The following is a 22,760-nucleotide window of genomic DNA, read 5'->3' as shown; positions in this document are numbered from 1 at the left end:
GCTATCCTTTTAAAGCTGGTGTAAGCAACACAACGTGTTATGTTCTTTCTTTCTCTCTTTTCAGCATTGTCTGTGATATGGTGGTGCACTGAGGCTCAATATCTCTTGTCCGGTGTGTTTCATGTTCCGTGTAAACGTGAAAGTTGTCCTGTTTCGTGCAATGGGTGAAATCATTTAGCAAAGTAAGAATCGAAATTGCAGTAATGTCAAGCAGTTCATGGTTATTTGACCAAATCATAAGCGAACATGTTTGCTCACGCACTCACAGATACATTTGTAGCTGAAAAGAGTCTGAGAAGATAGCCTCAGCTTACCATTGATTTTTATCCGGATTGATGAGCTATCATTATTTGTTGCGAAATTGATATTGTAGCCGGCACATCCAAGCAGCCGTGCGAGTCGGAGAGGGATCATGGAACCCATTTCACGTGACTTTCCATCTGTTGTCATGCAGGAGCTCAATTGGAAATGCAAGAAAATGGCGCTGCAGCGCAGCTGGTAGTGTGGCCGAGCGGTCTAAGGCACTGGATTAAGGCTCCAGTCTCGACAGGGGCGTGGGTTCGAATCCCACCACTGCCGTTTCTACTGTTCAGTTGCAACGACACAGCTTGTTAAAATGCCGTTTCCATTCCCGCTGTACTTCTGTTCACAAAAAAATTTGATTTGCTTCCCGGGGAATTAAATGTGTAGTGGGAAAGTGCCAAATTGTCTATGCTGTCTTGATCGTGTTCGCTTCCCGCGTGGAAAATTGCAGAACAGCTCTACTGTTGCTTTATGTTCCAAGCATGTTGAGATTTTACTGGAACCGAATGGAGACTGCTATTTCATCGCTGTTGTGAAACAAAGTCCTGCGGTGAGTCGATTCATCGTTACTTGGCTTTCTGGCGAATGGGAAAATCGTTCCGATGAATTTTGTTGTCATATGTTATTGAATTTCTCCAATTTCCTTCGTTTCCGTCCCGGAGACACCGGAAGGGAAAGGTAATCTAATCGAGACTGTGATTGGTGAAATTCACTTTTTGTGGCCTATTCTTATTATGTTCTTTCTTTCTCTCTTTTCAGCATTGTCTGTGATATGGTGGTGCACTGAGGCTCAAGTATCATTGAAAGAGTAGTTTGGAATTGCCCTGATGTTAGTTGTGAGATTACTTTATGGCTCATGCCCTCGGAGTGTCTCACATTTAGCATTCATGCTCACTGTATCTGAAAATGCATTTGGTTTGCCAGTTTTGTTTGTGTTGCGTGTCAAATGTTTTCTGTTTTGCGATTCGTTCAATACATTACGAATTAACAAGCTTTCTGAGATAATTTCCAGCTGCAAAAACTCCTCAACTGAGAATCTGGGAAAATTTCCCAGAGTATGGTCAGTCGGAGCAAAAGTAAGGAAGTCCTTCGTTTCTGCAGTGTTTCACAATACTACCTTTCCAGTGAGCAGTCGAACAGACTAAAGATTGTGCCACAGACTGCGACGGCCATCTCGGCTAAAAAGCTATCCTTTTAAAGCTGGTGTAAGCAACACAACGTGTTATGTTCTTTCTTTCTCTCTTTTCAGCATTGTCTGTGATATGGTGGTGCACTGAGGCTCAAGTATCTCTTGTCCGGTGTGTTTCATGTTCCGTGTAAACGTGAAAGTTGTCCTGTTTCGAGCAATGGGTGAAATCATTTAGCAAAGTAAGAATCGAAATTGCAGTAATGTCAAGCAGTTCATGGTTATTTGACCAAATCATAAGCGAACATGTTTGCTCACGCACTCACAGATACATTTGTAGCTGAAAAGAGTCTGAGAAGATAGCCTCAGCTTACCATTGATTTTTATCCGGATTGATGAGCTATCATTATTTGTTGCGAAATTGATATTGTAGCCGGCACATCCAAGCAGCCGTGCGAGTCGGAGAGGAATCATGGAACCCATTTCACGTGACTTTCCATCTGTTGTCATGCAGGAGCTCAATTGGAAATGCAAGAAAATGCGGTTGTAGCGCAGCTGGTAGTGTGGCCGAGCGGTCTAAGGCGCTGGATTGAGGCTCCTGTCTCGACCGGGGCGTGGGTTCGAATACCACCACTGCCATTTCAACTGCTCAGTTGCAACGACGCAGCTTGTTAAAATGCCGTTTCCGTTCCCGCTGTACTTCTGTTCACTAAAAAATTTGATTTGCTTCCCGGGGAATTAAATGTGTAGTGGGAAAGTGCCAAATTGTCTATGCTGTCTTGATCGTGTTTGCCTCCGCGTGGAAAATTGCAGAACAGCTCTACTGTTGCTTTATGTTCCAAGCATGTTGAGATTTTACTGGAACCGAATGGAGACTGCTATTTCATCGCTGTTGTGAAACAAAGTCCTGCGGTGAGTCGATTCATCGTTACTTGGCTTTCTGGCGAATGGGAAAATCGTTCCGATGAATTTTGATGTCATATGTTATTGAATTTCTCCAATTTCCTTCGTTTCCGTCCCGGAGACACCGGAAGGGAAAGGTAATCTAATCGAGACTGTGATTGGTGAAATTCACTTTTTGTGGCCTATTCTTATTATGTTCTTTCTTTCTCTCTTTTCAGCATTGTCTGTGATATGGTGGTGCACTGAGGCTCAAGTATCATTGAAAGAGTAGTTTGGAATTGCCCTGATGTTAGTTGTGAGATTACTTCATGGCTCATGCCCTCGGAGTGTCTCACATTTAGCATTCATGCTCACTGTATCTGAAAATGCATTTGGTTTGCCAGTTTTGTTTGTGTTGCGTGTCAAATGTTTTCTGTTTTGCGATTCGTTCAATACATTACGAATTAACAAGCTTTCTGAGATAATTTCCAGCTGCAAAAACTCCTCAACTGAGAATCTGGGAAAATTTCCCAGAGTATGGTCAGTCGGAGCAAAAGTAAGGAAGTCCTTCGTTTCTGCAGTGTTTCACAATACTACCTTTCCAGTGAGCAGTCGAACAGACTAAAGATTGTGCCACAGACTGCGACGGCCATCTCGGCTAAAAAGCTATCCTTTTAAAGCTGGTGTAAGCAACACAACGTTATTGGGCTACACCGGGTGAAAACAGATACTTCGGTGTATCTCGTCCATGCATACCACACAGCCAAAATTAAACAACTCCCATGAAACAACGAGCATTTGGAAACAGAAAGGTGAAAGGTAGAATGTCTTCAACTTTCAGTGTCGGATACCACTGAGCTGCAGCGGGGCGGCTGTGGGCTTGTTTCTGTAGCATAGTGATCAGCACGTTCACCTTCCGCAAGATAGGTTCCCGCGGTCGAAACTGTTTTGTTCTTCATCTGCAGCCTTTTACATGGACAAGAACGGAGCTTTCCTGCTTGCTTTCCCATCTGCAAACCTGCCTTCGAATTTGCTTGAACAAATCTGCTCTCGTAGTGAAATGCAATGCATTTCCATTTGATTACTGTGCAGAGCATTGTAAAGATATTCTACAAACTGCTTCTGATCATGTGCCATTCAGTTGGAGAGTGTACTTACCGATCCTTCCACGAAGAGCAATACTGCATTTGCATTCCTTGCTGAGGCGGCCCGGTTCAAAGACAGGGAAGAAGGTGATGCGCTGGTGTCACAGTGCACCACGGATTCCTGAACTATTCTGTCTGCCAAATGTACCCCAAAGTCGTATCTGAAAGGCCTCATTTGAAAGCTGTCTGTCGTTATTCAAAGTGCGAGAATTGGCACCAGAGGTCCTGAATCATGTTTTGGAGCAGTTCGCACGTTAGCGGCTCATTCAATCAGCAACAGCAATGAAAGAAATTGCACTCTCAGAGGAAGCTCTGGACCTGTGCTTTCAAAGCTAGTATTAAGGTGCGCCCCGAGATCTAAGCCATGTTGGAATTTAAACGGAGGAATCGACAAAGAGGCTGCAGAATAACATCGCATCCTTTTGCTTTTCTTTAAATCACTGATGAGCAGGAAAATGTCAACGGGGAGAGCGACTGGGAAAGTGAGGCAGTTGCAGCTCTGGTGAAACTCCTTCTTTTGGAGTCACTCAGCAACAAGAGGCGTGAAGGTGACTCAGGCGTGAGAGCTCTTCACATCGAGAACAAAAAGCAATCAAGTGCAGTTAGCACCTCTCCCGGAGTGGGGGGTGGGGTGAGATAATTAGCTTTTGATTTCAGTTACTATGTTCAAAAACTGCCTTTTAAATTGAGGTGAACAGAAACTGCATTTCTAATAAGCACCATGGAATTTAGCAAGATTTATTGAGTCGCTTCTCGTCGATTCCCACGCAGGTTTCCAACTCAGTTGTATCGATGTGGCTCATGTCCAGGTGTGAACATCCCTGCAGCCAATTGCACGGTTTAGGTAAAAGGCAAGGAAAGTGGCATCTCGAACTGGCCCCGAGGTCAGAGCATCCTCACACTGTGATCTGTCGTTCTCGGATTGTAATGCTACCTCCGCTTTTAGGCTGGAGAACATTCTTTGGGACTCTTATTCTGCAAAACAGACACAGTGACTGAAACTATGCTGTACGGTATGATGTGGAACACGGCCTGCTCAGCTTTGTGCATTTTCCCTGTAGTCCGGTGTGTTTCATGTTCCGTGTAAACTTGAAAGTTGTCCTGTTTCGAGCAATGGGTGAAATCATTTAGCAAAGTAAGAATCGAAATTGCAGTAATGTCAAGCAGTTCATGGTTATTTGACCAAATCATAAGCGAACATGTTTGCTCACGCACTCACAGATACATTTGTAGCTGAAAAGAGTCTGAGAAGATAGCCTCAGCTTACCATTGATTTTTATCCGGATTGATGAGCTATCATTATTTGTTGCGAAATTGATATTGTAGCCGGCACATCCAAGCAGCCGTGCGAGTCGGAGAGGGATCATGGAACCCATTTCACGTGACTTTCCATCTGTTGTCATGCAGGAGCTCAATTGGAAATGCAAGAAAATGGGGCTGCAGCGCAGCTGGTAGTGTGGCCGAGCGGTCTAAGGCGCTGGATTAAGGCCCCAGTCTCAACAGGGGCGTGGGTTCGAATCCCACCACTGCCATTTCTACTGTTCAGTTGCAACGACACAGCTTGTTAAAATGCCGTTTCCATTCCCGCTGTACTTCTGTTCACATAAAAATTTGATTTGCTTCCCGGGGAATTAAACGTGTAGTGGGAAAGTGCCAAATTGTCTATGCTGTCTTGATCGTGTTCGCCTCCCGCGTGGAAAATTTCAGAACAGCTCTACTGTTGCTTTATGTTCCAAGCATGTTGAGATTTTACTGGAACCGAATGGAGACTGCTATTTCATCGCTGTTGTGAAACAAAGTCCTGCGGTGAGTCGATTCATCGTTACTTGGCTTTCTGGCGAATGGGAAAATCGTTCCGATGAATTTTGATGTCATATGTTATTGAATTTCTCCAATTTCCTTCGTTTCCGTCCCGGAGACACCGGAAGGGAAAGGTAATCTAATCGAGACTGTGATTGGTGAAATTCACTTTTTGTGGCCTATTCTTATTATGTTCTTTCTTTCTCTCTTTTCAGCATTGTCTGTGATATGGTGGTGCACTGAGGCTCAAGTATCATTGAAAGAGTAGTTTGGAATTGCCCTGATGTTAGTTGTGAGATTACTTTATGGCTCATGCCCTCGGAGTGTCTCACATTTAGCATTCATGCTCACTGTATCTGAAAATGCATTTGGTTTGCCAGTTTTGTTTGTGTTGCGTGTCAAATGTTTTCTGTTTTGCGATTCGTTCAATACATTACGAATTAACAGGCTTTCTGAGATAATTTCCAGCTGCAAAAACTCCTCAACTGAGAATCTGGGAAAATGTCACAGAGTATGGTCAGTCGGAGCAAAAGTAAGGAAGTCCTTCGTTTCTGCAGTATTTCACAATACTACCTTTCCAGTGAGCAGTCGAACAGACTAAAGATTGTGCCACAGACTGCGACGGCCATCTCGGCTAAAAAGTTATCCTTTTAAAGCTGGTGTAAGCAACACAACGTTATTGGGCTACACCGGGTGAAAACAGATACTTCGGTGTATCTCGTCCATGCATACCACACAGCCAAAATTAAACAACTCCCATGAAACAACGAGCATTTGGAAACAGAAAGGTGAAAGGTAGAATGTCTTCAACTTTCAGTGTCGGATACCACTGAGCTGCAGCGGGGCGGCTGTGGGCTTGTTTCTGTAGCATAGTGATCAGCACGTTCACCTTCCGCAAGATAGGTTCCCGCGGTCGAAACTGTTTTGTTCTTCATCTGCAGCCTTTTACATGGACAAGAACGGAGCTTTCCTGCTTGCTTTCCCATCTGCAAACCTGCCTTCGAATTTGCTTGAACAAATCTGCTCTCGTAGTGAAATGCAATGCATTTCCATTTGATTACTGTGCAGAGCATTGTAAAGATATTCTACAAACTGCTTCTGATCATGTGCCATTCAGTTGGAGAGTGTACTTACCGATCCTTCCACGAAGAGCAATACTGCATTTGCATTCCTTGCTGAGGCGGCCCGGTTCAAAGACAGGGAAGAAGGTGATGCGCTGGTGTCACAGTGCACCACGGATTCCTGAACTATTCTGTCTGCCAAATGTACCCCAAAGTCGTATCTGAAAGGCCTCATTTGGAAGCTGTCTGTCGTTATTCAAAGTGCGAGAATTGGCACCAGAGGTCCTGAATCATGTTTTGGAGCAGTTCGCACGTTAGCGACTCATTCAATCAGCAACAGCAATGAAAGAAATTGCACTCTCAGAGGAAGCTCTGGACCTGTGCTTTCAAAGCTAGTATTAAGGTGCGCCCCGAGATCTAAGCCATGTTGGAATTTAAACGGAGGAATCGACAAAGAGGCTGCAGAATAACATCGCATCCTTTTGCTTTTCTTTAAATCACTGATGAGCAGGAAAATGTCAACGGGGAGAGCGACTGGGAAAGTGAGGCAGTTGCAGCTCTGGTGAAACTCCTTCTTTTGGAGTCACTCAGCAACAAGAGGCGTGAAGGTGACTCAGGCGTGAGAGCTCTTCACATCGAGAACAAAAAGCAATCAAGTGCAGTTAGCACCTCTCCCGGAGTGGGGGGTGGGGTGAGATAATTAGCTTTTGATTTCAGTTACTATGTTCAAAAACTGCCTTTTAAATTGAGGTGAACAGAAACTGCATTTCTAATAAGCACCATGGAATTTAGCAAGATTTATTGAGTCGCTTCTCGTCGATTCCCACGCAGGTTTCCAACTCAGTTGTATCGATGTGGCTCATGTCCAGGTGTGAACATCCCTGCAGCCAATTGCACGGTTTAGGTAAAAGGCAAGGAAAGTGGCATCTCGAACTGGCCCCGAGGTCAGAGCATCCTCACACTGTGATCTGTCGTTCTCGGATTGTAATGCTACCTCCGCTTTTAGGCTGGAGAACATTCTTTGGGACTCTTATTCTGCAAAACAGACACAGTGACTGAAACTATGCTGCACGGTATGATGTGGAACACGGCCTGCTCAGCTTTGTGCATTTTCCCTGTAGTCCGGTGTGTTTCATGTTCCGTGTAAACGTGAAAGTTGTCCTGTTTCGAGCAATGGGTGAAATCATTTAGCAAAGTAAGAATCGAAATTGCAGTAATGTCAAGCAGTTCATGGTTATTTGACCAAATCATAAGCGAACATGTTTGCTCACGCACTCACAGATACATTTGTAGCTGAAAAGAGTCTGAGAAGATAGCCTCAGCTTACCATTGATTTTTATCCGGATTGATGAGCTATCATTATTTGTTGCGAAATTGATATTGTAGCCGGCACATCCAAGCAGCCGTGCGAGTCGGAGAGGAATCATGGAACCCATTTCACGTGACTTTCCATCTGTTGTCATGCAGGAGCTCAATTGGAAATGCAAGAAAATGGGGCTGCAGCGCAGCTGGTAGTGTGGCCGAGCGGTCTAAGGCGCTGGATTAAGGCTCCAGTCTCGACAGGGGCGTGGGTTCGAATCCCACCACTGCCATTTCTACTGTTCAGTTGCAACGACACAGCTTGTTAAAATGCCGTTTCCATTCCCGCTGTACTTCTGTTCACAAAAAAATTTGATTTGCTTCCCGGGGAATTAAATGTGTAGTGGGAAAGTGCCAAATTGTCTATGCTGTCTTGATCGTGTTCGCCTCCCGCGTGGAAAATTGCAGAACAGCTCTACTGTTGCTTTATGTTCCAAGCATGTTGAGATTTTACTGGAACCGAATGGAGACTGCTATTTCATCGCTGTTGTGAAACAAAGTCCTGCGGTGAGTCGATTCATCGTTACTTGGCTTTCTGGCGAATGGGAAAATCGTTCCGATGAATTTTGATGTCATATGTTATTGAATTTCTCCAATTTCCTTCGTTTCCGTCCCGGAGACACCGGAAGGGAAAGGTAATCTAATCGAGACTGTGATTGGTGAAATTCACTTTTTGTGGCCTATTCTTATTATGTTCTTTCTTTCTCTCTTTTCAGCATTGTCTGTGATATGGTGGTGCACTGAGGCTCAAGTATCATTGAAAGAGTAGTTTGGAATTGCCCTGATGTTAGTTGTGAGATTACTTTATGGCTCATGCCCTCGGAGTGTCTCACATTTAGCATTCATGCTCACTGTATCTGAAAATGCATTTGGTTTGCCAGTTTTGTTTGTGTTGCGTGTCAAATGTTTTCTGTTTTGCGATTCGTTCAATACATTACGAATTAACAGGCTTTCTGAGATAATTTCCAGCTGCAAAAACTCCTCAACTGAGAATCTGGGAAAATTTCACAGAGTATGGTCAGTCGGAGCAAAAGTAAGGAAGTCCTTCGTTTCTGCAGTGTTTCACAATACTACCTTTCCAGTGAGCAGTCGAAAAGACTAAAGATTGTGCCACAGACTGCGACGGCCATCTCGGCTAAAAAGCTATCCTTTTAAAGCTGGTGTAAGCAACACAACGTGTTATGTTCTTTCTTTCTCTCTTTTCAGCATTGTCTGTGATATGTGGTGCACTGAGGCTCAATATCTCTTGTCCGGTGTGTTTCATGTTCCGTGTAAACGTGAAAGTTGTCCTGTTTCGTGCAATGGGTGAAATCATTTAGCAAAGTAAGAATCGAAATTGCAGTAATGTCAAGCAGTTCATGGTTATTTGACCAAATCATAAGCGAACATGTTTGCTCACGCACTCACAGATACATTTGTAGCTGAAAAGAGTCTGAGAAGATAGCCTCAGCTTACCTTGATTTTTATCCGGATTGATGAGCTATCATTATTTGTTGCGAAATTGATATTGTAGCCGGCACATCCAAGCAGCCGTGCGAGTCGGAGAGGGATCATGGAACCCATTTCACGTGACTTTCCATCTGTTGTCATGCAGGAGCTCAATTGGAAATGCAAGAAAATGGCGCTGCAGCGCAGCTGGTAGTGTGGCCGAGCGGTCTAAGGCACTGGATTAAGGCTCCAGTCTCGACAGGGGCGTGGGTTCGAATCCCACCACTGCCGTTTCTACTGTTCAGTTGCAACGACACAGCTTGTTAAAATGCCGTTTCCATTCCCGCTGTACTTCTGTTCACAAAAAAATTTGAGTTGCTTCCCGGGGAATTAAATGTGTAGTGGGAAAGTGCCAAATTGTCTATGCTGTCTTGATCGTGTTCGCTTCCCGCGTGGAAAATTGCAGAACAGCTCTACTGTTGCTTTATGTTCCAAGCATGTTGAGATTTTACTGGAACCGAATGGAGACTGCTATTTCATCGCTGTTGTGAAACAAAGTCCTGCGGTGAGTCGATTCATCGTTACTTGGCTTTCTGGCGAATGGAAAATCGTTCCGATGAATTTTGTTGTCATATGTTATTGAATTTCTCCAATTTCCTTCGTTTCCGTCCCGGAGACACCGGAAGGGAAAGGTAATCTAATCGAGACTGTGATTGGTGAAATTCACTTTTTGTGGCCTATTCTTATTATGTTCTTTCTTTCTCTCTTTTCAGCATTGTCTGTGATATGGTGGTGCACTGAGGCTCAAGTATCATTGAAAGAGTAGTTTGGAATTGCCCTGATGTTAGTTGTGAGATTACTTTATGGCTCATGCCCTCGGAGTGTCTCACATTTAGCATTCATGCTCACTGTATCTGAAAATGCATTTGGTTTGCCAGTTTTGTTTGTGTTGCGTGTCAAATGTTTCTGTTTTGCGATTCGTTCAATACATTACGAATTAACAAGCTTTCTGAGATAATTTCCAGCTGCAAAAACTCCTCAACTGAGAATCTGGGAAAATTTCCCAGAGTATGGTCAGTCGGAGCAAAAGTAAGGAAGTCCTTCGTTTCTGCAGTGTTTCACAATACTACCTTTCCAGTGAGCTGTCGAACAGACTAAAGATTGTGCCACAGACTGCGACGGCCATTTCGGCTAAAAAGCTATCCTTTAAAGCTGGTGTAAGCAACACAACGTGTTATGTTCTTTCTTTCTCTCTTTTCAGCATTGTCTGGATATGGTGGTGCACTGAGGCTCAAGTATCTCTTGTCCGGTGTGTTTCATGTTCCGTGTAAACGTGAAAGTTGTCCTGTTTCGAGCAATGGGTGAAATCATTTAGCAAAGTAAGAATCGAAATTGCAGTAATGTCAAGCAGTTCATGGTTATTTGACCAAATCATAAGCGAACATGTTTGCTCACGCACTCACAGATACATTTGTAGCTGAAAAGAGTCTGAGAAGATAGCCTCAGCTTACCATTGATTTTTATCCGGATTGATGAGCTATCATTATTTGTTGCGAAATTGATATTGTAGCCGGCACATCCAAGCAGCCGTGCGAGTCGGAGAGGAATCATGGAACCCATTTCACGTGACTTTCCATCTGTTGTCATGCAGGAGCTCATTTGGAAATGCAAGAAAATGCGGTTGTAGCGCAGCTGGTAGTGTGGCCGAGCGGTCTAAGGCGCTGGATTAAGGCTCCTGTCTCGACAGGGGCGTGGGTTCGAATCCCACCACTGCCATTTCAACTGTTCAGTTGCAACGACACAGCTTGTTAAAATGCCGTTTCCATTCCCGCTGTACTTCTGTTCACAAAAAATTTGATTTGCTTCCCGGGGAATTAAATGTGTAGTGGGAAAGTGCCAAATTGTCTATGCTGTCTTGATCGTGTTTGCCTCCGCGTGGAAAATTGCAGAACAGCTCTACTGTTGCTTTATGTTCCAAGCATGTTGAGATTTTACTGGAACCGAATGGAGACTGCTATTTCATCGCTGTTGTGAAACAAAGTCCTGCGGTGAGTCGATTCATCGTTACTTGGCTTTCTGGCGAATGGGAAAATCGTTCCGATGAATTTTGATGTCATATGTTATTGAATTTCTCCAATTTCCTTCGTTTCCGTCCCGGAGACTCCGGAAGGGAAAGGTAATCTAATCGAGACTGTGATTGGTGAAATTCACTTTTTGTGGCCTATTCTTATTATGTTCTTTCTTTCTCTCTTTTCAGCATTGTCTGTGATATGGTGGTGCACTGAGGCTCAAGTATCATTGAAAGAGTAGTTTGGAATTGCCCTGATGTTAGTTGTGAGATTACTTCATGGCTCATGCCCTCGGAGTGTCTCACATTTAGCATTCATGCTCACTGTATCTGAAAATGCATTTGGTTTGCCAGTTTTGTTTGTGTTGCGTGTCAAATGTTTTCTGTTTTGCGATTCGTTCAATACATTACGAATTAACAGGCTTTCTGAGATAATTTCCAGCTGCAAAAACTCCTCAACTGAGAATCTGGGAAAATTTCACAGAGTATGGTCAGTCGGAGCAAAAGTAAGGAAGTCCTTCGTTTCTGCAGTGTTTCACAATACTACCTTTCCAGTGAGCAGTCGAACAGACTAAAGATTGTGCCACAGACTGCGACGGCCATCTCGGCTAAAAAGCTATCCTTTTAAAGCTGGTGTAAGCAACACAACGTTATTGGGCTACACCGGGTGAAAACAGATACTTCGGTGTATCTCGTCCATGCATACCACACAGCCAAAATTAAACAACTCCCATGAAACAACGAGCATTTGGAAACAGAAAGGTGAAAGGTAGAATGTCTTCAACTTTCAGTGTCGGATACCACTGAGCTGCAGCGGGGCGGCTGTGGGCTTGTTTCTGTAGCATAGTGATCAGCACGTTCACCTTCCGCAAGATAGGTTCCCGCGGTCGAAACTGTTTTGTTCTTCATCTGCAGCCTTTTACATGGACAAGAACGGAGCTTTCCTGCTTGCTTTCCCATCTGCAAACCTGCCTTCGAATTTGCTTGAACAAATCTGCTCTCGTAGTGAAATGCAATGCATTTCCATTTGATTACTGTGCAGAGCATTGTAAAGATATTCTACAAACTGCTTCTGATCATGTGCCATTCAGTTGGAGAGTGTACTTACCGATCCTTCCACGAAGAGCAATACTGCATTTGCATTCCTTGCTGAGGCGGCCCGGTTCAAAGACAGGGAAGAAGGTGATGCGCTGGTGTCACAGTGCACCACGGATTCCTGAACTATTCTGTCTGCCAAATGTACCCCAAAGTCGTATCTGAAAGGCCTCATTTGGAAGCTGTCTGTCGTTATTCAAAGTGCGAGAATTGGCACCAGAGGTCCTGAATCATGTTTTGGAGCAGTTCGCACGTTAGCGGCTCATTCAATCAGCAACAGCAATGAAAGAAATTGCACTCTCAGAGGAAGCTCTGGACCTGTGCTTTCAAAGCTAGTATTAAGGTGCGCCCCGAGATCTAAGCCATGTTGGAATTTAAACGGAGGAATCGACAAAGAGGCTGCAGAATAACATCGCATCCTTTTGCTTTTCTTTAAATCACTGATGAGCAGGAAAATGTCAACGGGGAGAGCGACTGGGAAAGTGAGGCAGTTGCAGCTCTGGTGAAACTCCTTCTTTTGGAGTCACTCAGCAACAAGAGGCGTGAAGGTGACTCAGGCGTGAGAGCTCTTCACATCGAGAACAAAAAGCAATCAAGTGCAGTTAGCACCTCTCCCGGAGTGGGGGGTGGGGTGAGATAATTAGCTTTTGATTTCAGTTACTATGTTCAAAAACTGCCTTTTAAATTGAGGTGAACAGAAACTGCATTTCTAATAAGCACCATGGAATTTAAAAAGATTTATTGAGTCGCTTCTCGTCGATTCCCACGCAGGTTTCCAACTCAGTTGTATCGATGTGGCTCATGTCCAGGTGTGAACATCCCTGCAGCCAATTGCACGGTTTAGGTAAAAGGCAAGGAAAGTGGCATCTCGAACTGGCCCCGAGGTCAGAGCATCCTCACACTGTGATCTGTCGTTCTCGGATTGTAATGCTACCTCCGCTTTTAGGCTGGAGAACATTCTTTGGGACTCTTATTCTGCAAAACAGACACAGTGACTGAAACTATGCTGCACGGTATGATGTGGAACACGGCCTGCTCAGCTTTGTGCATTTTCCCTGTAGTCCGGTGTGTTTCATGTTCCGTGTAAACTTGAAAGTTGTCCTGTTTCGAGCAATGGGTGAAATCATTTAGCAAAGTAAGAATCGAAATTGCAGTAATGTCAAGCAGTTCATGGTTATTTGACCAAATCATAAGCGAACATGTTTGCTCACGCACTCACAGATACATTTGTAGCTGAAAAGAGTCTGAGAAGATAGCCTCTGCTTACCATTGATTTTTATCCGGATTGATGAGCTATCATTATTTGTTGCGAAATTGATATTGTAGCCGGCACATCCAAGCAGCCGTGCGAGTCGGAGAGGAATCATGGAACCCATTTCACGTGACTTTCCATCTGTTGTCATGCAGGAGCTCAATTGGAAATGCAAGAAAATGGGGCTGCAGCGCAGCTGGTAGTGTGGCCGAGCGGTCTAAGGCGCTGGATTAAGGCTCCAGTCTCGACAGGGGCGTGGGTTCGAATCCCACCACTGCCATTTCTACTGTTCAGTTGCAACGACACAGCTTGTTAAAATGCCGTTTCCATTCCCGCTGTACTTCTGTTCACAAAAAAATTTGATTTGCTTCCCGGGGAATTAAATGTGTAGTGGGAAAGTGCCAAATTGTCTATGCTGTCTTGATCGTGTTCGCCTCCCGCGTGGAAAATTGCAGAACCGCTCTACTGTTGCTTTATGTTCCAAGCATGTTGAGATTTTACTGGAACCGAATGGAGACTGCTATTTCATCGCTGTTGTGAAACAAAGTCCTGCGGTGAGTCGATTCATCGTTACTTGGCTTTCTGGCGAATGGGAAAATCGTTCCGATGAATTTTGATGTCATATGTTATTGAATTTCTCCAATTTCCTTCGTTTCCGTCCCGGAGACACCGGAAGGGAAAGGTAATCTAATCGAGACTGTGATTGGTGAAATTCACTTTTTGTGGCCTATTCTTATTATGTTCTTTCTTTCTCTCTTTTCAGCATTGTCTGTGATATGGTGGTGCACTGAGGCTCAAGTATCATTGAAAGAGTAGTTTGGAATTGCCCTGATGTTAGTTGTGAGATTACTTTATGGCTCATGCCCTCGGAGTGTCTCACATTTAGCATTCATGCTCACTGTATCTGAAAATGCATTTGGTTTGCCAGTTTTGTTTGTGTTGCGTGTCAAATGTTTTCTGTTTTGCGATTCGTTCAATACATTACGAATTAACAGGCTTTCTGAGATAATTTCCAGCTGCAAAAACTCCTCAACTGAGAATCTGGGAAAATTTCACAGAGTATGGTCAGTCGGAGCAAAAGTAAGGAAGTCCTTCGTTTCTGCAGTGTTTCACAATACTACCTTTCCAGTGAGCAGTCGAACAGACTAAAGATTGTGCCACAGACTGCGACGGCCATCTCGGCTAAAAAGCTATCCTTTTAAAGCTGGTGTAAGCAACACAACGTTATTGGGCTACACCGGGTGAAAACAGATACTTCGGTGTATCTCGTCCATGCATACCACACAGCCAAAATTAAACAACTCCCATGAAACAACGAGCATTTGGAAACAGAAAGGTGAAAGGTAGAATGTCTTCAACTTTCAGTGTCGGATACCACTGAGCTGCAGCGGGGCGGCTGTGGGCTTGTTTCTGTAGCATAGTGATCAGCACGTTCACCTTCCGCAAGATAGGTTCCCGCGGTCGAAACTGTTTTGTTCTTCATCTGCAGCCTTTTACATGGACAAGAACGGAGCTTTCCTGCTTGCTTTCCCATCTGCAAACCTGCCTTCGAATTTGCTTGAACAAATCTGCTCTCGTAGTGAAATGCAATGCATTTCCATTTGATTACTGTGCAGAGCATTGTAAAGATATTCTACAAACTGCTTCTGATCATGTGCCATTCAGTTGGAGAGTGTACTTACCGATCCTTCCACGAAGAGCAATACTGCATTTGCATTCCTTGCTGAGGCGGCCCGGTTCAAAGACAGGGAAGAAGGTGATGCGCTGGTGTCACAGTGCACCACGGATTCCTGAACTATTCTGTCTGCCAAATGTACCCCAAAGTCGTATCTGAAAGGCCTCATTTGGAAGCTGTCTGTCGTTATTCAAAGTGCGAGAATTGGCACCAGAGGTCCTGAATCATGTTTTGGAGCAGTTCGCACGTTAGCGGCTCATTCAATCAGCAACAGCAATGAAAGAAATTGCACTCTCAGAGGAAGCTCTGGACCTGTGCTTTCAAAGCTAGTATTAAGGTGCGCCCCGAGATCTAAGCCATGTTGGAATTTAAACGGAGGAATCGACAAAGAGGCTGCAGAATAACATCGCATCCTTTTGCTTTTCTTTAAATCACTGATGAGCAGGAAAATGTCAACGGGGAGAGCGACTGGGAAAGTGAGGCAGTTGCAGCTCTGGTGAAACTCCTTCTTTTGGAGTCACTCAGCAACAAGAGGCGTGAAGGTGACTCAGGCGTGAGAGCTCTTCACATCGAGAACAAAAAGCAATCAAGTGCAGTTAGCACCTCTCCCGGAGTGGGGGGTGGGGTGAGATAATTAGCTTTTGATTTCAGTTACTATGTTCAAAAACTGCCTTTTAAATTGAGGTGAACAGAAACTGCATTTCTAATAAGCACCATGGAATTTAAAAAGATTTATTGAGTCGCTTCTCGTCGATTCCCACGCAGGTTTCCAACTCAGTTGTATCGATGTGGCTCATGTCCAGGTGTGAACATCCCTGCAGCCAATTGCACGGTTTAGGTAAAAGGCAAGGAAAGTGGCATCTCGAACTGGCCCCGAGGTCAGAGCATCCTCACACTGTGATCTGTCGTTCTCGGATTGTAATGCTACCTCCGCTTTTAGGCTGGAGAACATTCTTTGGGACTCTTATTCTGCAAAACAGACACAGTGACTGAAACTATGCTGCACGGTATGATGTGGAACACGGCCTGCTCAGCTTTGTGCATTTTCCCTGTAGTCCGGTGTGTTTCATGTTCCGTGTAAACTTGAAAGTTGTCCTGTTTCGAGCAATGGGTGAAATCATTTAGCAAAGTAAGAATCGAAATTGCAGTAATGTCAAGCAGTTCATGGTTATTTGACCAAATCATAAGCGAACATGTTTGCTCACGCACTCACAGATACATTTGTAGCTGAAAAGAGTCTGAGAAGATAGCCTCTGCTTACCATTGATTTTTATCCGGATTGATGAGCTATCATTATTTGTTGCGAAATTGATATTGTAGCCGGCACATCCAAGCAGCCGTGCGAGTCGGAGAGGAATCATGGAACCCATTTCACGTGACTTTCCATCTGTTGTCATGCAGGAGCTCAATTGGAAATGCAAGAAAATGGGGCGGCAGCGCAGCTGGTAGTGTGGCCGAGCGGTCTAAGGCGCTGGATTAAGGCTCCAGTCTCGACAGGGGCGTGGGTTCGAATCCCACCCCTGCCCTTTCTCCTGTTCACTTGCAACGGCACAGCTTGTTAAAATGCCGTTTCCATTCCCGCTGTACTTCTGTTCACAAAAAAATTTGATTTGCTTCCCGGGGAATTAAATGTGTAGTGGGAAAGTGCCAAATTGTCTATGCTGTCTTGATCGTGTTTGCCTCCGCGTGGAAAATTGCAGAACCGCTCTACTGTTGCTTTATGTTCCAAGCATGTTGAGATTTTACTGGAACCGAATGGAGACTGCTATTTCATCGCTGTTGTGAAACAAAGTCCTGCGGTGAGTCGATTCATCGTTACTTGGCTTTCTGGCGAATGGGAAAATCGTTCCGATGAATTTTGATGTCATATGTTATTGAATTTCTCCAATTTCCTTCGTTTCCGTCCCGGAGACACCGGAAGGGAAAGGTAATCTAATCGAGACTGTGATTGGTGAAATTCACTTTTTGTGGCCTATTCTTATTATGTTCTTTCTTTCTCTCTTTTCAGCATTGTCTGTGATATGGTGGTGCACTGAGGCTCAAGTATCATTGAAAGAGTGGTTTGGAATTGCCCTGATGTTAGTTGTGAGATTACTTCATGGCTCATGCCCTCGGAGTGTCTCACATTTAGCATTCATGCTCACTGTATCTGAAAATGCATTTGGTTTGCCAGTTTTGTTTGTGTTGCGTGTCAAATGTTTTCTGTTTTGCGATTCGTTCAATACATTACGAATTAACAGGCTTTCTGAGATAATTTCCAGCTGCAAAAACTCCTCAACTGAGAATCTGGGAAAATTTCACAGAGTATGGTCAGTCGGAGCAAAAGTAAGGAAGTCCTTCGTTTCTGCAGTGTTTCACAATACTACCTTTCCAGTGAGCAGTCGAACAGACTAAAGATTGTGCCACAGACTGCGACGGCCATCTCGGCTAAAAAGCTATCCTTTTAAAGCTGGTGTAAGCAACACAACGTTATTGGGCTACACCGGGTGAAAACAGATACTTCGGTGTATCTCGTCCATGCATACCACACAGCCAAAATTAAACAACTCCCATGAAACAACGAGCATTTGGAAACAGAAAGGTGAAAGGTAGAATGTCTTCAACTTTCAGTGTCGGATACCACTGAGCTGCAGCGGGGCGGCTGTGGGCTTGTTTCTGTAGCATAGTGATCAGCACGTTCACCTTCCGCAAGATAGGTTCCCGCGGTCGAAACTGTTTTGTTCTTCATCTGCAGCCTTTTACATGGACAAGAACGGAGCTTTCCTGCTTGCTTTCCCATCTGCAAACCTGCCTTCGAATTTGCTTGAACAAATCTGCTCTCGTAGTGAAATGCAATGCATTTCCATTTGATTACTGTGCAGAGCATTGTAAAGATATTCTACAAACTGCTTCTGATCATGTGCCATTCAGTTGGAGAGTGTACTTACCGATCCTTCCACGAAGAGCAATACTGCATTTGCATTCCTTGCTGAGGCGGCCCGGTTCAAAGACAGGGAAGAAGGTGATGCGCTGGTGTCACAGTGCACCACGGATTCCTGAACTATTCTGTCTGCCAAATGTACCCAAAGTCGTATCTGAAAGGCCTCATTTGAAAGCTGTCTGTCGTTATTCAAAGTGCGAGAATTGGCACCAGAGGTCCTGAATCATGTTTTGGAGCAGTTCGCACGTTAGCGGCTCATTCAATCAGCAACAGCAATGAAAGAAATTGCACTCTCAGAGGAAGCTCTGGACCTGTGCTTTCAAAGCTAGTATTAAGGTGCGCCCCGAGATCTAAGCCATGTTGGAATTTAAACGGAGGAATCGACAAAGAGGCTGCAGAATAACATCGCATCCTTTTGCTTTTCTTTAAATCACTGATGAGCAGGAAAATGTCAACGGGGAGAGCGACTGGGAAAGTGAGGCAGTTGCAGCTCTGGTGAAACTCCTTCTTTTGGAGTCACTCAGCAACAAGAGGCGTGAAGGTGACTCAGGCGTGAGAGCTCTTCACATCGAGAACAAAAAGCAATCAAGTGCAGTTAGCACCTCTCCCGGAGTGGGGGTGGGGTGAGATAATTAGCTTTTGATTTCAGTTACTATGTTCAAAAACTGCCTTTTAAATTGAGGTGAACAGAAACTGCATTTCTAATAAGCACCATGGAATTTAGCAAGATTTATTGAGTCGCTTCTCGTCGATTCCCACGCAGGTTTCCAACTCAGTTGTATCGATGTGGCTCATGTCCAGGTGTGAACATCCCTGCAGCCAATTGCACGGTTTAGGTAAAAGGCAAGGAAAGTGGCATCTCGAACTGGCCCCGAGGTCAGAGCATCCTCACACTGTGATCTGTCGTTCTCGGATTGTAATGCTACCTCCGCTTTTAGGCTGGAGAACATTCTTTGGGACTCTTATTCTGCAAAACAGACACAGTGACTGAAACTATGCTGCACGGTATGATGTGGAACACGGCCTGCTCAGCTTTGTGCATTTTCCCTGTAGTCCGGTGTGTTTCATGTTCCGTGTAAACTTGAAAGTTGTCCTGTTTCGAGCAATGGGTGAAATCATTTAGCAAAGTAAGAATCGAAATTGCAGTAATGTCAAGCAGTTCATGGTTATTTGACCAAATCATAAGCGAACATGTTTGCTCACGCACTCACAGATACATTTGTAGCTGAAAAGAGTCTGAGAAGATAGCCTCTGCTTACCATTGATTTTTATCCGGATTGATGAGCTATCATTATTTGTTGCGAAATTGATATTGTAGCCGGCACATCCAAGCAGCCGTGCGAGTCGGAGAGGAATCATGGAACCCATTTCACGTGACTTTCCATCTGTTGTCATGCAGGAGCTCAATTGGAAATGCAAGAAAATGGGGCGGCAGCGCAGCTGGTAGTGTGGCCGAGCGGTCTAAGGCGCTGGATTAAGGCTCCAGTCTCGACAGGGGCGTGGGTTCGAATCCCACCCCTGCCCTTTCTCCTGTTCACTTGCAACGGCACAGCTTGTTAAAATGCCGTTTCCATTCCCGCTGTACTTCTGTTCACAAAAAAATTTGATTTGCTTCCCGGGGAATTAAATGTGTAGTGGGAAAGTGCCAAATTGTCTATGCTGTCTTGATCGTGTTCGCCTCCCGCGTGGAAAATTGCAGAACAGCTCTACTGTTGCTTTATGTTCCAAGCATGTTGAGATTTTACTGGAACCGAATGGAGACTGCTATTTCATCGCTGTTGTGAAACAAAGTCCTGCGGTGAGTCGATTCATCGTTACTTGGCTTTCTGGCGAATGGGAAAATCGTTCCGATGAATTTTGATGTCATATGTTATTGAATTTCTCCAATTTCCTTCGTTTCCGTCCCGGAGACACCGGAAGGGAAAGGTAATCTAATCGAGACTGTGATTGGTGAAATTCACTTTTTGTGGCCTATTCTTATTATGTTCTTTCTTTCTCTCTTTTCAGCATTGTCTGTGATATGGTGGTGCACTGAGGCTCAAGTATCATTGAAAGAGTGGTTTGGAATTGCCCTGATGTTAGTTGTGAGATTACTTCATGGCTCATGCCCTCGGAGTGTCTCACATTTAGCATTCATGCTCACTGTATCTGAAAATGCATTTGGTTTGCCAGTTTTGTTTGTGTTGCGTGTCAAATGTTTTCTGTTTTGCGATTCGTTCAATACATTACGAATTAACAAGCTTTCTGAGATAATTTCCAGCTGCAAAAACTCCTCAACTGAGAATCTGGGAAAATTTCACAGAGTATGGTCAGTCGGAGCAAAAGTAAGGAAGTCCTTCGTTTCTGCAGTGTTTCACAATACTACCTTTCCAGTGAGCAGTCGAACAGACTAAAGATTGTGCCACAGACTGCGACGGCCATCTCGGCTAAAAAGCTATCCTTTTAAAGCTGGTGTAAGCAACACAACGTTATTGGGCTACACCGGGTGAAAACAGATACTTCGGTGTATCTCGTCCATGCATACCACACAGCCAAAATTAAACAACTCCCATGAAACAACGAGCATTTGGAAACAGAAAGGTGAAAGGTAGAATGTCTTCAACTTTCAGTGTCGGATACCACTGAGCTGCAGCGGGGCGGCTGTGGGCTTGTTTCTGTAGCATAGTGATCAGCACGTTCACCTTCCGCAAGATAGGTTCCCGCGGTCGAAACTGTTTTGTTCTTCATCTGCAGCCTTTTACATGGACAAGAACGGAGCTTTCCTGCTTGCTTTCCCATCTGCAAACCTGCCTTCGAATTTGCTTGAACAAATCTGCTCTCGTAGTGAAATGCAATGCATTTCCATTTGATTACTGTGCAGAGCATTGTAAAGATATTCTACAAACTGCTTCTGATCATGTGCCATTCAGTTGGAGAGTGTACTTACCGATCCTTCCACGAAGAGCAATACTGCATTTGCATTCCTTGCTGAGGCGGCCCGGTTCAAAGACAGGGAAGAAGGTGATGCGCTGGTGTCACAGTGCACCACGGATTCCTGAACTATTCTGTCTGCCAAATGTACCCCAAAGTCGTATCTGAAAGGCCTCATTTGGAAGCTGTCTGTCGTTATTCAAAGTGCGAGAATTGGCACCAGAGGTCCTGAATCATGTTTTGGAGCAGTTCGCACGTTAGCGGCTCATTCAATCAGCAACAGCAATGAAAGAAATTGCACTCTCAGAGGAAGCTCTGGACCTGTGCTTTCAAAGCTAGTATTAAGGTGCGCCCCGAGATCTAAGCCATGTTGGAATTTAAACGGAGGAATCGACAAAGAGGCTGCAGAATAACATCGCATCCTTTTGCTTTTCTTTAAATCACTGATGAGCAGGAAAATGTCAACGGGGAGAGCGACTGGGAAAGTGAGGCAGTTGCAGCTCTGGTGAAACTCCTTCTTTTGAGTCACTCAGCAACAAGAGGCGTGAAGGTGACTCAGGCGTGAGAGCTCTTCACATCGAGAACAAAAAGCAATCAAGTGCAGTTAGCACCTCTCCCGGAGTGGGGGGTGGGGTGAGATAATTAGCTTTTGATTTCAGTTACTATGTTCAAAAACTGCCTTTTAAATTGAGGTGAACAGAAACTGCATTTCTAATAAGCACCATGGAATTTAGCAAGATTTATTGAGTCGCTTCTCGTCGATTCCCACGCAGGTTTCCAACTCAGTTGTATCGATGTGGCTCATGTCCAGGTGTGAACATCCCTGCAGCCAATTGCACGGTTTAGGTAAAAGGCAAGGAAAGTGGCATCTCGAACTGGCCCCGAGGTCAGAGCATCCTCACACTGTGATCTGTCGTTCTCGGATTGTAATGCTACCTCCGCTTTTAGGCTGGAGAACATTCTTTGGGACTCTTATTCTGCAAAACAGACACAGTGACTGAAACTATGCTGCACGGTATGATGTGGAACACGGCCTGCTCAGCTTTGTGCATTTTCCCTGTAGTCCGGTGTGTTTCATGTTCCGTGTAAACTTGAAAGTTGTCCTGTTTCGAGCAATGGGTGAAATCATTTAGCAAAGTAAGAATCGAAATTGCAGTAATGTCAAGCAGTTCATGGTTATTTGACCAAATCATAAGCGAACATGTTTGCTCACGCACTCACAGATACATTTGTAGCTGAAAAGAGTCTGAGAAGATAGCCTCTGCTTACCATTGATTTTTATCCGGATTGATGAGCTATCATTATTTGTTGCGAAATTGATATTGTAGCCGGCACATCCAAGCAGCCGTGCGAGTCGGAGAGGAATCATGGAACCCATTTCACGTGACTTTCCATCTGTTGTCATGCAGGAGCTCAATTGGAAATGCAAGAAAATGGGGCGGCAGCGCAGCTGGTAGTGTGGCCGAGCGGTCTAAGGCGCTGGATTAAGGCTCCAGTCTCGACAGGGGCGTGGGTTCGAATCCCACCCCTGCCCTTTCTCCTGTTCACTTGCAACGGCACAGCTTGTTAAAATGCCGTTTCCATTCCCGCTGTACTTCTGTTCACAAAAAATTTGATTTGCTTCCCGGGGAATTAAATGTGTAGTGGGAAAGTGCCAAATTGTCTATGCTGTCTTGATCGTGTTTGCCTCCGCGTGGAAAATTGCAGAACAGCTCTACTGTTGCTTTATGTTCCAA

At 44.6% G+C, this 22,760-nt stretch overlaps 9 non-coding genes across 9 annotated transcripts; all 9 read left to right on the top strand.

The window, feature by feature from the left end:
• Positions 1–497: 497 nt before the first annotated feature.
• Positions 498–579, top strand: trnal-aag (transfer RNA leucine (anticodon AAG)). Its single transcript has one exon. It is a non-coding gene; the product is annotated as a tRNA-Leu (tRNA).
• Positions 580–4,906: 4,327 nt separating this feature from the next.
• trnal-aag (transfer RNA leucine (anticodon AAG)) lies at positions 4,907–4,988 on the top strand. The gene has a single exon. It is a non-coding gene; the product is annotated as a tRNA-Leu (tRNA).
• Positions 4,989–7,827: 2,839 nt separating this feature from the next.
• trnal-aag (transfer RNA leucine (anticodon AAG)) lies at positions 7,828–7,909 on the top strand. Its single transcript has one exon. It is a non-coding gene; the product is annotated as a tRNA-Leu (tRNA).
• A 1,404-nt stretch (positions 7,910–9,313) lies between these two features.
• trnal-aag (transfer RNA leucine (anticodon AAG)) lies at positions 9,314–9,395 on the top strand. Its single transcript has one exon. It is a non-coding gene; the product is annotated as a tRNA-Leu (tRNA).
• Positions 9,396–10,798: 1,403 nt separating this feature from the next.
• Positions 10,799–10,880, top strand: trnal-aag (transfer RNA leucine (anticodon AAG)). Its single transcript has one exon. It is a non-coding gene; the product is annotated as a tRNA-Leu (tRNA).
• A 2,837-nt stretch (positions 10,881–13,717) lies between these two features.
• On the top strand, positions 13,718–13,799 carry trnal-aag (transfer RNA leucine (anticodon AAG)). Its single transcript has one exon. It is a non-coding gene; the product is annotated as a tRNA-Leu (tRNA).
• Positions 13,800–16,638: 2,839 nt separating this feature from the next.
• On the top strand, positions 16,639–16,720 carry trnal-aag (transfer RNA leucine (anticodon AAG)). Its single transcript has one exon. It is a non-coding gene; the product is annotated as a tRNA-Leu (tRNA).
• A 2,836-nt stretch (positions 16,721–19,556) lies between these two features.
• On the top strand, positions 19,557–19,638 carry trnal-aag (transfer RNA leucine (anticodon AAG)). The gene has a single exon. It is a non-coding gene; the product is annotated as a tRNA-Leu (tRNA).
• A 2,838-nt stretch (positions 19,639–22,476) lies between these two features.
• On the top strand, positions 22,477–22,558 carry trnal-aag (transfer RNA leucine (anticodon AAG)). Its single transcript has one exon. It is a non-coding gene; the product is annotated as a tRNA-Leu (tRNA).
• Positions 22,559–22,760: the final 202 nt, after the last annotated feature.

This window comes from Hemiscyllium ocellatum, unplaced genomic scaffold (genome assembly GCF_020745735.1).
Source record: "Hemiscyllium ocellatum isolate sHemOce1 unplaced genomic scaffold, sHemOce1.pat.X.cur. scaffold_1458_pat_ctg1, whole genome shotgun sequence".
NCBI lineage: Eukaryota > Metazoa > Chordata > Chondrichthyes > Orectolobiformes > Hemiscylliidae > Hemiscyllium > Hemiscyllium ocellatum.
This window is presented reverse-complemented; position numbering and strand designations above follow the sequence as displayed.